Source organism: Mauremys reevesii, linkage group 16, assembly GCF_016161935.1.
Source record: "Mauremys reevesii isolate NIE-2019 linkage group 16, ASM1616193v1, whole genome shotgun sequence".
Taxonomy (NCBI): domain Eukaryota; kingdom Metazoa; phylum Chordata; order Testudines; family Geoemydidae; genus Mauremys; species Mauremys reevesii.
This window is the reverse complement of record NC_052638.1, coordinates 24,114,342-24,129,703: the sequence shown is the minus strand read 5'-3', so window position 1 is coordinate 24,129,703 and position 15,362 is coordinate 24,114,342. Positions and strand designations below refer to the sequence as shown.

General features: G+C 41.0%; 1 long non-coding RNA gene across 1 annotated transcript in view; it reads left to right on the top strand.

The window, feature by feature from the left end:
• Positions 1-284: 284 nt before the first annotated feature.
• LOC120384535 overlaps positions 285-15,362 on the top strand; it is a 39,671-nt gene continuing 24,593 nt past the window's right edge. The window contains exon 1 of the long non-coding RNA XR_005588941.1: positions 285-504. This is a non-coding gene — a long non-coding RNA (uncharacterized LOC120384535). The remainder of the gene's footprint in view (positions 505-15,362) is intronic.

Here is a 15,362-nt window from a genome sequence, read left to right as displayed (position 1 = left end):
GAGACAGAAGGTTCATCTGCTGCTCCCAAGAGGATGGGGTCCCTGTTATAACCTTGGGGGCAACAGCTTTAGGAAGAAATCACTGGAGACACAGAGAGCTGTAAACCTTGGAGCAGCCATTTATTGCTACACACAAAACTAACCAACAGCCAGCCAAACAGGCTGGGCTATCCTCTAATAATCTGACTCAGTTGCCATAGCAACACAAGATTCTATTACCTCAACAACCAGATCTTGTAAGACCTCAACATGTAGAATTCCAATTGAAACTACTGGTATACACAACAGTTCCCCCAGGAGATATAAGGAGGCCCCATGCTACTGTTCATACCTTTCATACCTAACAGTAGTGCTAATGGACCCCAAGCATGGATCAGAGCACTATTGTGCTAGGTGCTGTACAAGCAGGTAACAATAAGATTGTCCCTCCCACAAGGTGCTTACAATTGAAGTATGAGTCGAGAGACAACACATGGATATGACAAATGGATGGAGGAGCACAAGGTGAGATAAAACTGGTCAGCATGATAGGCAGTGGTCACAACATAGCCGCTACCTAACTACTGTTGAGTCTTTCATAGCTATCTTAGCTGTGGAGAGCTTGAAGGAGAACTAAATCCCATGATATTTACAGGGAGCTCCTTGCCGGCAAGAGGGGCAGCATAGGAGAAAGCACGAAGGTGCTTTTTTGAAAATTTAACAGGTGAATGTGTATATGTTTGTTCATTTGTATTTTAAAAAGAAGTGTCCCAAATCACTAACATCTATTATTTTTAGTCCCCATGGAACTCAGGAATGTCTCAACCAATTTATGCAATTTTCTGTAAAAAACAAATAAACAAAAAGTGTGCATCTGGACTGACAAACTGTATGCCAAGATTCAGCCAGATGCAATTTGAAATGTCCAAGACATTAAACATGCCCCAAAATGGAGCTCTTAGTGAAAGTGCCATCTCAGTCTCAACTATGGTGAAAGCCAGTATAACACATTGCAAGGGATTTATCATGCTAGATTAGCGTAACCTACTTGCAATCAGGAACTAGAAGTAAACACAGTGGAAGTCTGCAGAACTTGATATTTGGTGGAGGTAATTTTTTTTCCATCACAGCTATGACCCTCCTTATCCCCTCACCCCCTGTTAGTAATCCTGAATCCCTTGTGTCCATAATAATATATTTTTGATAACTACATAAACTTTATCAAACTTAAGAAAAAAGTTGTGTGCTGTGTGATTGGTATGCATTGTTTTGTTTCTTTCATTAATTCCTGCTGCCATTCTGGATGCTCAGATGAACAATAGCAGTAGCCTGTAAAGATCAATACCAGATTGCTGATAGTGCCTATCTATTCAAAGAGTAGATTATTTGATAAATGGAGTGGTCCATATGTTTTGACAGTTGTTAACTGTATAGCCTAGACCAAACCGGTACGACTATAGTTCCATCATAAAAAGGAGCAGCAGCAAATAGAATATTTCCTTTTTGGTACAAAACCTATATATTGAAGTTTTAAAGCTGCAAGTAATGGATTCCGAGAGAGAGAAACAAGGTATTAAAATTTGGTATATGGGTTTTTTTTTGTTTATACTCATGTCCTGGAGCGTGTGTATAGCTGCAATATGTATAATTTATTTTTATTTTGAAACTGTTCCAACTGTCTCATAGGTATCAGAGTTTAAATTTCAGAAAATTATTTTTATAGTCACCTGCCAAACAGCTACACAAAGGACCAATGTACAGCAAGGGCCAAAGGTGAGAAATTTTAGTGGATTCAAAAAGGATGAGAAAAAACAATTAAAAGACAAGACTATGAAAACAAAAAAACCCTTTTCATTCTCCTCCGGGATGTTTGGCCATATTTAGAGCAGTGAGAAACTTAATGAAGGAACATGGTGGTGTGATAATTTTAGATTGGGGTTTAAGAGGTTCAGGGAAGCTTTAGATAAGCTATATATATGAAACAAGCCCTAACTCAAAAAGTAGACCTAATCCGATAAACACTATCATGAATAGCCCCAAGAGCTTTGAAAGGAGCACTTACAGTAGTAAGCACTATGCTCTAAAGTAGGTATTTTCAGATTTTAGTCCCTCCGAGCTCTAAGGTCAAAATCCTACATTGTTTTGAAAATATGTTGTATGCTTATTGACATATGGCAAATACCTCAACCCCATGTCTGTGTAGAAACAGAATTCCTTAGCTTTATTTCTACTTAGGCAAAAGAATATCTTAGTCACTTAAACTATGGTCCAAACACTCTCCTGTTTGTCCCAACTAAAGAGGACAAACTACATTTACTATGTACAAAGCCCAACACTAGTGGAATTTATAAGTAAATAAAAATGGATTACACAGAGGGTCAGGGTTTGGCCCCACTAAAACTGCTTTGTGCCATAATCTGAGGCTAGAACCATTAATGCTTGCTAAGTGGTTCACCTACCGAGATGAAAAGTAGAATTGAAAATGAAAATTACAGGAAAAATGAAATTAAATGAAAAGTCATAGCTGACATGCTCATGCTCAGAACACATTGGTTATTCGGGTGAGAATTATAGATTATTATACCCAGGTTACTTAGGGAATACGCTTGTGTCTCTGGGCAGGGTGTTTGACCACCCACAGTAAGGTAGGTTTTGTATTATTTACTTGAGTGGCTAGGGAATGTGGTTATTCAAGCTGATGGCAGAAGATGAGTCTTATTTTGATTTCCTGACTGACAACAGAAGAATTGAAAATGACAATATTTTCTCTTTTTTAATTAATGAATTTTGGGAGCAAGTGGATCTAGGATCCCTGAACTACAATTGTCCTGTCTCCAAAGAGCCATTTTCTTCTTGTCTCCATGGGTGTGTGTGTGTGTGTATGTATGAAACAGGTGCATTAACATATTAATGATCAGATGTTATGTTTTAGCCTTGCATTTTAAAAATCTTTAGCAGCGTATAAAGGAATGATTTGACAGTCTTAATTCAACACTGGGCAACAAATAAAGCTTATAATGAAATTAACATAAATCATTAGCATTAATCATTCAGTATTATTGATAGCCATATAAAGAAATGCATCACAGTCCTGGACATAAAGAAGGGAAGCACAATGTTTCTTGCCAGCTGTCCTGACTAGCTATGAGCACATATGGTAGTGGTACTGGCTTTCCTTTCTAATTTGCCTCCTCTGCTTGAGCTGTCAGAAACCCCCTCTCTCTCCTTTTCTTTCTCTGCGGACTGCAGAGCTTACTTCTCTGCCATTTTTTTTGAGAATGCCAAATTTCTAGAACGGGTCAAAATCCATCAACATCTGTGACTGTCACCAACCGCATGATGAGCGCAAGCAAAATAGCTAGGTGAGAATTAATATGCGGCCTACATTCGTCAGTTTCAATTTGGTAACCTTCACTTTTACTTACACTTTCATCTCAAAAATCTAGTAACAATTCTTTCACACTGTTTGGATGCTGAACACTGGGAAATTATGCAGCACTAGGAAATTATGTATTGGGAAAGGCATGTCCGTTTAGAACTTTAGATTAGAAAATTGATAAGGCTGGTATATGTTGTATGGTGTTCTATCATCATTCCTTGGCTGGCCGAAACCTACTAAAAGTCCTGTTTTTATCTTCATGAATAATGTGTTGCATGTATTTTAGTATAAAGGAATTTAGATGTACCTCTCATGTACTTTAAAATAAAAGTATGGAGGTGGGTGACATTTCACACACAAGGTAAAACTGATAAGTGTTTAGTTTGTGGAAGTTTCAATGAAAGGCGTTTTGTTGGTTCAGACTCATTGACTTGCCCTAGTACAAACTGTTGTTTTCTGACTAAGAATAGCAGTTTTGAATGTTAACAAACGGGAGAGGCTAAGTTTAAAAAGGTTTATAAATACAGTACTTTACACTTATACAGCACCTTTCATTTCAGGATCTCAATGGACTTTACTAACCTAAATTAAGCGTCACAAGAGTACTATTGGGTAGGATACAGCATTCATTTTAAATGGGCAAACTGAGGCATAGAAACTTGGCAAAATCAACACAAGTCAGAGGAAGGACTAAAAAATAGGCCCAGGAATCCAGACTCTTTTGTCTGTTCCAGTCATTAGAGCTCACTCTCTCCTTTGCCTGTTGACATGTTTTAAAGGTTAGGACTAGCCTTTGTGATCAGGAGTGCTCAAACTGAAAACTGGGAGAACATTTGGGTATGTCTACACTGAAGCTGAAGATGTAATTTGCAACTGGGGGTAGACATATATGTGCTAGCTTTGATCAAGCTAACCTGCTAAAAATAGTAATGTAGCTGGGCGGAGCTGTGGGCTGCCCCAACTACAGTCCTGTCTGAGGCCTGGTGCGTGGTGGGGCCATCTAGGGAGCTGATTTCAATAGGGTGTTCTGCCTGAGTGAGACTTGCAGAGACAGACTCTCTGTCAGTGGTGGTAGAATTCACCTTCTTTTCCAATGCTTGTGTCTTCCCCATGATCCTCTATTTCCTTTATCTGAGCAATCACACTGCCCCTGCCCGCCTTTTTCATCTGACTGCTTTCGTAGTTTAAAAAAAAAAAAAGAAATAGAAAAGACGGGTTTCTAAATTTCAGATAACAAAGGAACTATGTGGTCAGGCCACTTAAAATTCTTTTTCCATTACTTCTTTACATTTAACTTTACATTTTTCTAACAATGTAGAAAGAGATGATTTGAACGTTTTGATTCAACATTGGGCAAAATATGAAGGACCTCCGTGGGGCTTCTCATGAGTCAGACTGCAGGATGAAATCCAGGGTCTCCATTAAATTCTCTTTCCTGTTAAAAGTGGCATGGCTAAAAGGAGCGGAGTGGATTACTAAATTTCAGTTACTAGGCTTATCAGTGAATAATTTAATACCCTTTTCTGAAGAACAAGGATCTCTGTACCTTCTATCACTATAAATTATTCTTTATGTGGAAATTAGTTGCATGTAGAAGGGTTTAAAGAAAACACAGATGCTTACAGGAAACACATCTGAACATTGGAAATAATCCCATTCTTGGTTACACACAGGTGATCATGAGTTCATATCTTAAATTTGCAAGGGGCCTTAATCTCCAGTATAGAAATACCTGCCATCCCCTTCTGCTCAAAGACAGTGTTGCAAGGGATCATAATGGCCAGGAGTGGCATCCTATACCAAAGTGAATAGGTCCCTTAATTTCATGGTTTAAAAAATACTTGAGTTGACCTCCGTATAATTCCTATATTTTAGTCATTTAGGTGTCATGGCTCAGTAATCATTCATTAACTATAGTGCTTTTCAAATGAGGAACTGAGATGAAAATTTTTCTTAATGATGACAAGTGATGTAATTTAGTTTTATTCCAGCATTATAGTGGTGCCCGCTAGCGCCACTATAGTTAAGGGCCTGTCAGTAGTTGCATTATAAACCCCTATATTCATGGGGTTTATAATTCAAAAAATTGATTCCAGGCTTAAAACTGCCACCCAAGGTCTAAACCCCGGAGCTTGTTTTTATATACAAATTGAGCGTTCTTTTTCGGGGGAAAGGGGCAGGTGCAGGGGGTTAACTGTGTCTCAATTGTAAGAATAAAATTATTAAGAGGACTTTTTATTTCAGATTTTTGTTTGTCCTCATGTCTCACTAAAATGGCTTCATTTGCCTGGACACCACAGGAAACAAGACCCATGCCCAAGAATATAGATGAATAGATCTGTGGTGAGGACTGCAAAGCAGCCTCTCTCCTCCCTCCCCTGCAGTTATATGGCAGGGCAAGTCCAGGTGCAATTTCCTTGCAAATTTCAGTAATGGCTAATCCTGATCTTTGATTTAGTAGTTTGTGAAGAAACCTCTAGATTTCTTTGACTCTTTCTTTGTGCAAGGGGTGAGAGTCGAGACAAGACACCACTTTCTGCCGCGGAGACTGAACCCTCCTTTCCTCCTGCAATATAAAGCAGTGCCAACATCCCTCTGCCGCCCAAGAGAAAGCCCAGCCAACACCAATGGCAGTTCTGAGATAAGGGCAGAGTTCTTCCTAGACCTGAAAAATGTCCCAGGAGAACCTAGAGCAGAAGAGGAAGTCCAGCAGCAACAAAACAAACTGCAGCAACTAACCAAACATCTATGAGAAGGAGGAAGGATGGTGACTGAGATGGCTGCTGACTATGGGAGTCTTATGTCCTGGAGGACAAACATGCTGATCAAACACACCTGAACTTTGGAAAAAATTGAATCTATTCCAGCTTTTGTCGCACAGACCCATTTTTGATATATACAAGTTTATATACAATAAGAAACAAAGTTGTTAGCCAGGACAAAAGAAACAGGATCAAGTTTTTTCCAGCCCCTTTCTTTTGTAGAGATGTACAGTATGTGTATAGGTTGCCCTGCTTTTATTGGGGGGGGGTCTTATTCTATAAAAGTCCATTTTGTATTGTTTTTCCCACAGCTCCTGGGGCAGAGAAGCAGCCAGGTGTAGGTAAATTTCAGATAAGGGTGAAGAAACAGAGTATGAAAGATTTGGGAGAGGGCGCAAGGGTTGGCTAATGCTAGAACAGTGTGTCAGTCCCTCCCAATAGAAAATAAAGTTGCGGGAAGAAAGAGAAACAAAACTTTTACTTTGTGGAACTTTCTGGGGTAGGGGAAATTTCAGGTTCTTCTTTTGCATTCCTACAAGGATTCAGGATTTGGAGATATCCAAGCCAAGATCATCTTTCCTTTAGACCAGGGGTTCTCAAACTGAGGGTCGGGACCCCTCAGAGGGTCACAAGATTATTACATGGCGAGTTGCTAGCTGTCAGCCTCCACTCCAAGGCCTGCTTTGCCTCCAGCATTTATAATGGTGTCAAATATTAATTTAAAAACACTTTTTTTTAATGGGGGGGGGTGTCGCATTCAGAGGCTTGCTGCGTGAAAGGGATCACCAATACAAAAATTTGAGAACCACTGCTTTTTAAACCTACCTTTTCACATGCTCTATCATGGCTCTAGCCCTCCAGAACATTTTACTATGAGTCTTAATACCATCTTTCTCTCTCTTCAGCAGAGCTATTTTTCTGTCTTTTTTACATTTCCTTTCATGGAAAAATGTTAATAGGTTTATTTCTCAACCATTAGCAATAGATATAGATTTACTACAAAGCTCCTGATCCAGTTTTACTCAAATTAGGGAAAATAATTTTACAGTATAGGCCTATCAATCTGTTTAGCCATGAAATGTCAGAGGGATGTTTTGATATTGTTTGGGACGGTAGATGTAAAATATGACAGTCACTTCATGGAACAGTGATACCACTCTGGTGAAGCACCTCCTTTGTGTGATCCCTGGTAGGCTTTATGTCTAGCTATCACTCGCACTCTAGATTATGGGCTGCCTGCAGATCTAGAAGGATGTCAGGACCAAGGGTGAATATACAAGAGAAACTTGAGAATATAGTTCACTGAGTGGTAGATTAAAAGCAAATATACTTATTTAACAGCAGACACTCGCATGTGTTTAGGTAAATCACCTCTCTTATTTCCTTTTGTTCTCAGATATTTGCAAAGACCCAGACTTAAATGCAGAGTTTGTTCTTAAATATAGTTTATGGCTTTATGGGAAGACATATTTTGAAGTAGTACCTAGTACAGTGCAACTATATTATTTTTACTGTGTGGTATATTTTTGGGTAGTATGCTCAAGATCATTATTATTACAATGAAAAATTGTAATATTGGAATAGGACTAACTCCCCAGAATGGGGTTACCCCTCCTAATAAATAGGTAACCTTATTTCAGCTTATCTAGCACACAGTTTATAATGCTAGTGCCAAGTCCTGCTCTCATTTAAAACAGTGCAATGACAAAGGAAGTCACTGGGGTTATGTGGGTATTAGTGAGAACGGAATGTAGCTGTTAGCATGCCCTTTCCAGCATGTTACTATAGCTAGTAAGACTTTTTGACTCAGTAAAATTAAAAGTCTCTAAAAGTTTTAATGTTAAAACTAACACTTGAAATAAGAGAGCTATTTTTAATGAGACATTTGCGTTGTTATCTTTAAAATATCTAATCTATTTTGTTGCTATATTTTAATCACTGTCAGAATACCTCAGTGCTTTGTTTATACTGTCACTGTACAGTCTTAGGTGTTCATTCCTTACTCCTCTTTCTAATCGCTAATCGCTGAAAGATTACAAAGCTCTGAAAGTAGTGGAACAAATGTATTTTTAGAGAAATGTTGGTAAGTAACTGCTTTGAATCTGTACTCTGGAATAAAACTGATTTTACCTAATTAGGGTTCCCACCAAAAAGTGGAGTTTAATACAACTATTGTATCACTAAAGGGAGTCTTTTTGCATGAAAGTAGATGAGTCAGAAAAGCTTTACCACTTTTGAAATCTGTTCTGTTATAAAGAGCTAAGAGGGTAAGCTAAAGAGAGAGTCACAGAATTAGAGCTCTGTCATCTCTGATCTTCTGCAACAGGGGTAAGTGATGATCTGTCACCTCTGATCTTTATGACAGATGTAAATAGAGGTCTAATACAGTGTTTCTCAAACTAGGGTCGCCGGCCAGTAAGTCCCTCAGCTCGTGCCACTTCTTGCAGCTCCCATTGGCCTGCAGCTGCGAACTGCAGCCAGTGGGAGCCGTGATCGGCTGGACCTGGGGATGGGGCAGGTAAACAAACTGGCCCGCCCACCAGGGGCTTTCCCTACACAAGTGGTGACCCCAGTTTGAGAAACACTGGTATAATATCTCTGAGCATTTACCACCAGTTAAAGAGAGATTTAGCCACCATAAACAGAGGCTTAGCACTGCTGACAGTTTACCACACTGAGCCTTTTGGTTCCTCTTGATGGCTCCTTGTCATAATTGTATCTACCTGCCTCACAAACATTAATCTGTCCTTGGAACACACTTGTGAGTTATGGAACTATTACGATTCCCTCTTTGTGATGGAGAAATTGGAACACAGATTAAGTGACTTGTTTGAAGTGACACAGGGAATCTATGGCAGAGCTGAAAATTGAACCCTGATCTCCCAAGTCTCAGTTCAGTGCTTTAGCCCAAAGCCCAACATGCTTTTTGATTCATGTCTTTCTACCTGGTGTAGGGCTATTGAAGAAGGACAGATCATATTGCTGCTTCAACGGTTAACACCTCTTTTAGGGAGGTCAGGTTCCTGAGTTCTTTTGAGGAAGCATTTATGTACAGCCTTTGCACAGGAAACCCTTACTTGATGTGGACAGTCCCATGAACTATCTTTCACTTTGTATCCAATCTTTCATTATTGGCTTGGTAAATCTTCCATTTAAAGAGTTACTGGAAAGGTGAGAGAACGCTCACTTTCTATGGGCCTTAGATTTCCTTGACTTTGTCAAACCAGTTACAGGCCTTGATGCAGCAGAGTGACTGCACTGGTTGCGTCGGTGAATGTTCTCATTCTCATGGTGGGTGGAAATCATGTCCATGCAGATATGCTTAGATCTCTGGTCTCTTACATAGTCAGCCATGTGGTGTTAACCTACTTGAGGACAAGCTTTAGAATGCAGCAGCCTACTTGATAAGTGATGTATTCCATTGGGAGCATATTCCAGCAGTCACCAGTGCTCTGGGATCTGCATTGGCTGCTTCTTGGTTTCTGGGTGGAGTTTTTGACTTATCAGTCCCTAAATGCTTTGGCAGTTGCCTATCTGAGAGATCTACCAGCAGCATTCAGTACACATAGGGTGACATTTACAAGAGTCAAGAGATGATTTCTTTCCCTTTTCCTTCTGGGGGTGGGGGGTGGCTGTACATTGACGAGCTATGCCCTGAACCACCGCAGACACTGTGTTTGACCCTAGAAGCATTTGGAGCTCAGCCAAGAATGCAAATGATTTTCGGACACAGCGGGAACTGTGGGATAGCTTGCGTCCTCAGCCCCCCCCCCTTCCCTCCATGAGCGTCCATTTGATTCTTTGGCTTCCCGTTACGCTTGTCACGCAGCAGCGTGCTGACTCTCTGCTACGCCGTCTGTCCGGAGATTTTTTAAAAATACTTTGGACCAGGCGTAACATTACGGTAATTTTCCTAATTAGATGAAGGAGTCGCTGAGCGAGATCGCCCTGAGGAGGGTCACTGAAGGAGATAGAGAGCGCATGCTGCGTGAAAGCCAGCACAAACCAGGGGCCTATGCAGCCGTGTTCGGGGAGGCAATGCTCCCTGAGTACCTCATGAAAGCCTGGCACGGAAAAGTGTGCTATCACAGAGCACCCAATAAGGCAGATCTCCCCAGGAACCTCCTGCGGAGGCTTTTCGATTACCTCCAGGAGAGCTTCGTGGAGATCTCCCAGGAGGATTTATGTTCTATCCCCATATATATAGACCTCCTTTACACATAGTTCAGATTCCTGTTCCATTAATAATAAAAGTTTACATGTTTAAAGCACTTACCGACTGCTCCTTCCCCTGATTCAGGGTCCGGGTTAACGGCTGGGGAGGATTGGTGGGGGATCTCCGTGAGGGTGATGAAGAGATCCTGGCTGTCGGGGAAACCAGCGTTGTAAGCGCTGTCGCCTGCCTCGTCCTCCACAAACCCTTCCTCATCTTCCCCGTCCATGAACATCGCCGAGGAACTGGCCGTCGACACTGTCCCACCGTCAGAGTCCACGGTAACTGGTGGGGCAGTGGTGGCAGGCTCCGTAGCGTCCGTTTGCCGCTTTGATTTTTTGGTAGCCTTGTCTGGGGTCCTTGATTTTCACGCGGTGCTGCATTGCATCCCGCCTGTATCCTCTGTCTCTCATGGCTTTGGAGACCTTCCCGTAGGTCTTTGCATTCCGTTTTTTGGAGCGCAGCTCCGAAAGCACAGACTCCTCGCCCCACACACCGATCAGATCCAAGACTTCCCGGTCAGTCTATGCTGGGTCCCTCTTTCTATTCAGAGATTACATGAACTCCTCTACTGGAGAGCTCTGCATTGCTGCCGGTGCTGCTGAGCTCGCCCCGATGTCCAACCACGAAATGAGATTCAAACTATCCAGACAGGAAAAGGAATTCAAATTTTCCCGGGGCTTTTCCTGGGTGGCTGGTCAGAACATCGAAGCTCGGACTGCTGTCCAGAGCGTCAACAGAGTGGTGCACTGTGGGATAGCTCCCGGAGCTACTAAGTTCGATTTGCATCCACATCTAGCCTAATTCGACATAGCCATGTCGAATTTAGCGCTACTCCCCTCGTCGGGGAGGAGTACAGAATTCGAACTAAAGAGCCCTCTATGTCGAATTAAATGGCTTCGTGGTGTGGACGGGTGCACGGTTAATTCGAATTAACGCTGCTAAATTCGAATTAAAGTCCTAGTGTAGACCAGGCCTATCACTAGCAAATAAGTCCCTCCCCAAATAACACAAGTGCTATTATAATTGCTGATTATATATAATAATCCAAAAAGATATGTGGAGTGAATCATTACAATCCTAGTTGTGGAATTTGAGTATTAAAGCTCATTCTGCCATTGAAAAAGGCTAAAAGTCTCATCACCACTTTAGTTCTATTACATACAGACAAGAATATCAGCTCACTGAATAGCGGAGCACTGTGGATGTTTCCTAATTATCCAATTGAAGAAGCAATTTAAGACGTGGTTAATAAAGATGTCCAGATATGCAAATATCTGCTATCTGCTTCTACACATGGATAACACCAAAAAACGTGCTATCCAATGGCAAAATCACTGGAGAAGAAAGTGTTTTTTATATATATATTTTTTCTTAAGGTTTAAAATCTCCAGGGCAGTTAGAAACTCATGTTTTTCATTGAACTGTGTCTTTTTGAAATTCACAAGCTTGACATGTCATTGGCATGACGTTTCTCAGCCCGTTACACTGAAATGCCACATTACACTGTGTGACGTGACAGGCTGACAAAAAGGGACATGACGCATCAACCCGATGGGATGTCAAGCCTGAGAAATTTAAGCCACGCTGTTCACTATATTTAAAAAAAAAAAAAAGTATCACTTTGATATTCAGTACTGTTGAATTTTACACTTTCTAAAAGGCTTCCTGGTTCAGGCAGGCCTTCTTTCTGATTTAGTTTCTAAACCATGCAAATATCTGTTTCTTCCTTTTTGTAGTTTACCCTGTGAGATGGTGCACTCTTCAGTCCCTCCATAATAGCTTTGAAAGACTTTTTAGAACTCCAATACACAGGCAGTCCTTGGACTTACAGCACAATTTTCAGGAACCAATTGTGTTGTAAGTCGAAACGTCATAACTCGGAACCGCAATCCACTCCATTGTCAGAAGTCGAATCAGTGTGTCAATTCAGAAACGTTGTAAGTGCCGTTCATTGTAAGTCGAACATCATAAAGTTGAGGACTGCCTGTACCTGCAGCAGTAGTGTTGTGGTGATCGCCATTTGTCAGCATTTGGTCCTACAGCATACATGAAGAAAAACGACTCAAAGATCACTGCCATAGCATGATAGTATGTCAGAGATCAAATTCTGTTAGTGTCTGAAAAGTTAGACTTCCGGCAGATGAACTAGGGTAAAGTCCATTCAGTGCAGGAGTATGGAAGGACTGGGGAACTGAGAGGAATTTAAAAAGGAGCACTATAGGCAAATAGGGTTTTTTTTGTGAATAAAGGATGTCCTCATTATTTATGTTTTCCCTTAGTAGCAACAAAAGTATTTCAGTAATCTCTAAAGAGTTTAAAAACAATATACTTAATTGCTATAAGTGATTTTAGAGCTAATTAATGTGATAAATCTCGAGTGAAATATTCTTAGTTAATGATCAGCATAAAATGAAATATTTCAGTGCAAGTGTATGTTCTAGTTAATTTTACACTTGATGTGGAATGGTAGACATAAACATACACACATGTGTATACACACACTGTTAATGTCCAAATATGCTGCATTCCATCATGTGACACCAAACAATTTGAACATAATAAAGACTGCATTTAGATAATTATAAATGTTAGCTGATGAATGTAGTAAGTTGTCATTAAAAAGGGGATATGTATCTAGTTAAAATAGGTTGTTTGTTTTAATTTTTTTATGGAAAATGTTATGCCATATTGATTTTCTACTTCAAAAAAATGTGTGTTTCAGAAGCACAAATGCCTGTCTAAACCTCTGTACTGAATTTGTGTTACTGTTGACTTTCTAGCAGTTAAAACATTACAAGGATTTGAAAAAAATCATATGGAAAAATGGAATTTGGTTTTGCTTCTGGGTTGATACCTTGTTTGCTATATGTACAGAATGAACTACTACAGGGTTATACAAAAGCTAAAATAAAGGTTTACAATGCTAGTAGGATGCAACCTTAATTATAACAGCATTTAAAGCACTACTGTAATATCTAGTGGCAAACAATATCCTTTCCACTTCTCTCAAAACAGTGTTTGAAATTGATAATACAAATGAGGGGTCAATGAGTACAAATTTCCCTCTTTCGTACCATTTTCCACTCTTTTGCAAATAGGCCTTCTCATACTCTCACTGGTTTCACTTTGTATACTGAGTCTTTACACTGACTTCAGAATGCTTTGAATCAGGCCCAAAACGTGTTTCCTAATTTAAGATTTAGGGCCAGAGTCTGATAATCTTACCCACCTTGAGCAGCACTTTATTCCTAAAGTAGCCTAATAAAGTAGTACTCAGTGTGAGTAAGGATGTTAGAGTCCAAAGCCCATCCTGGATAAAACCAGGCTCTGAGCTTTAGGTGGTGCAGCGCACCAGTCCAACTCATTGTAGAGTGGGCATGTTCTCAGTGAGTTGCTGGATCGGGCGTTCTGATTTTTTTCCCTGCACTGTGGTCTCCTCCAGTGAATCCCCTTCTCCTCTGCCAGCTTCTTGGAGATGGCCTCTCAGAACTGGAGAGAACAGGTAGATCTCCCAAAATTATGGCTCTTACTGACCTAAAACCAGCTGGCAACACGCTAGGGGATGGCATCCCTGTTCAATGCTGGGGAAGCACAGTAGAAAGAGTACAGCAGGCAGTGTACTAGGTGGGGTCTGAATGTGGAACTGATGTATATAAACTGGTAGGTGACTTCTGGTGCAGAAGAAGGGAATAGGTAGATGGCAAGAAAATATGGCCCAGGAGGAATTGTGGAAAGGCACTGGAGGACTAGACGTGCCTAAGTTCATTAGTGTGCATCTGCGCTGCAAAGTGGGCAGGTTATCAGCCCAAGTAAGCAGCACTTTGAGGTCAGCCTCTAGGTGCAGAGGGGCCAGCTAGCCTGGTTGAAAGCACCCCAAATTCAGGTGAGAGGCTTCTGTATGTGAACAGGAGCCATGTTAGGGACGTGTGGCTGAGAGCCTGTGTTAACTCTGCAGTGAAGAGAGACCCACAGCATATGGCTACACAGCAAAGAAAAACCTTTGTCTGTCCTGTGCCAGCCAATTTGGGCTTGTGGGGCTTGGGCTGCAGGGCTGTTTCATTGCTATGCAGACTTATGAGCTCTGGGTGCTGTCTGAGCTCTGTGACCCTCTCACCTCACAGGGTCCTACAGCCCAGGCTCCAGCCTGAGCCCAGAAATCTACACAGCAATAAAACAGCCCTACAGCTCAAGCCCCATGAGCCTGGATCGGCTGGCATGGGCCAAATGTGGGTGTCTAGCTGCTGTGTAGACATACACACAAAGTCCTCTGCTGGCAGGCCCTCAGAGCAATGGGTTTCAAAGCTGAAATGAATAGAGCAGTTCACACCTATTTATTCAGGCTTTCTGCATTTGGGTCATCTTTTTAAGCTTTTCTTCACAACCAGGAGAGCTGGACACACACAAATATTTTAAAATGAAAGTTGATGCTCTGACATCACATGACTTCAGAGGCTGGAGCCCTAGGCATGTGTCTATACCTTACTCCAGATCTAATTTTCCAGTGTGTCTCATCCTTAGAACATGCATAATGAAGGTATTAGTATTTTATGAACTGAACTCTTCTTTCTTGGGGTGGGGAGGGCTTCCTGAGTATGTTAAGCAAAGCAGAATTCATATGGATCATATGGTTGGATTACAGTACAGTATGGCTACTACTGCCCTTGAACTTTAATGATCTGCTGCAAAAGGCACAGACATTTGTAGAGGTGTAGGAAGGTTATCATCTGAGATCAGGCACTGAATAACCCAAACGTTAATTAAAATGGAAGAAATACAAATTTGTTTTGGAAAGAGAGTAGAGAGAAACTCAGGGCAGTGTGCACTACAAGCTCAGTCCCTTAGATATTGAAATGTCCTCTTTTCAGGTTGCTATCATTGTACCAAACTATCTCGAAATGTATTTGCTAAAGTGGTCTGTTGATCATTCCTCCTGTGCTTTGACTTTTAAGTAATAGGTAAACACAAACTCCCCTCTGCTCTAAACGTAATGTTGCAAAGCTTTGCTGTAACTTCTGGGAACACAGCT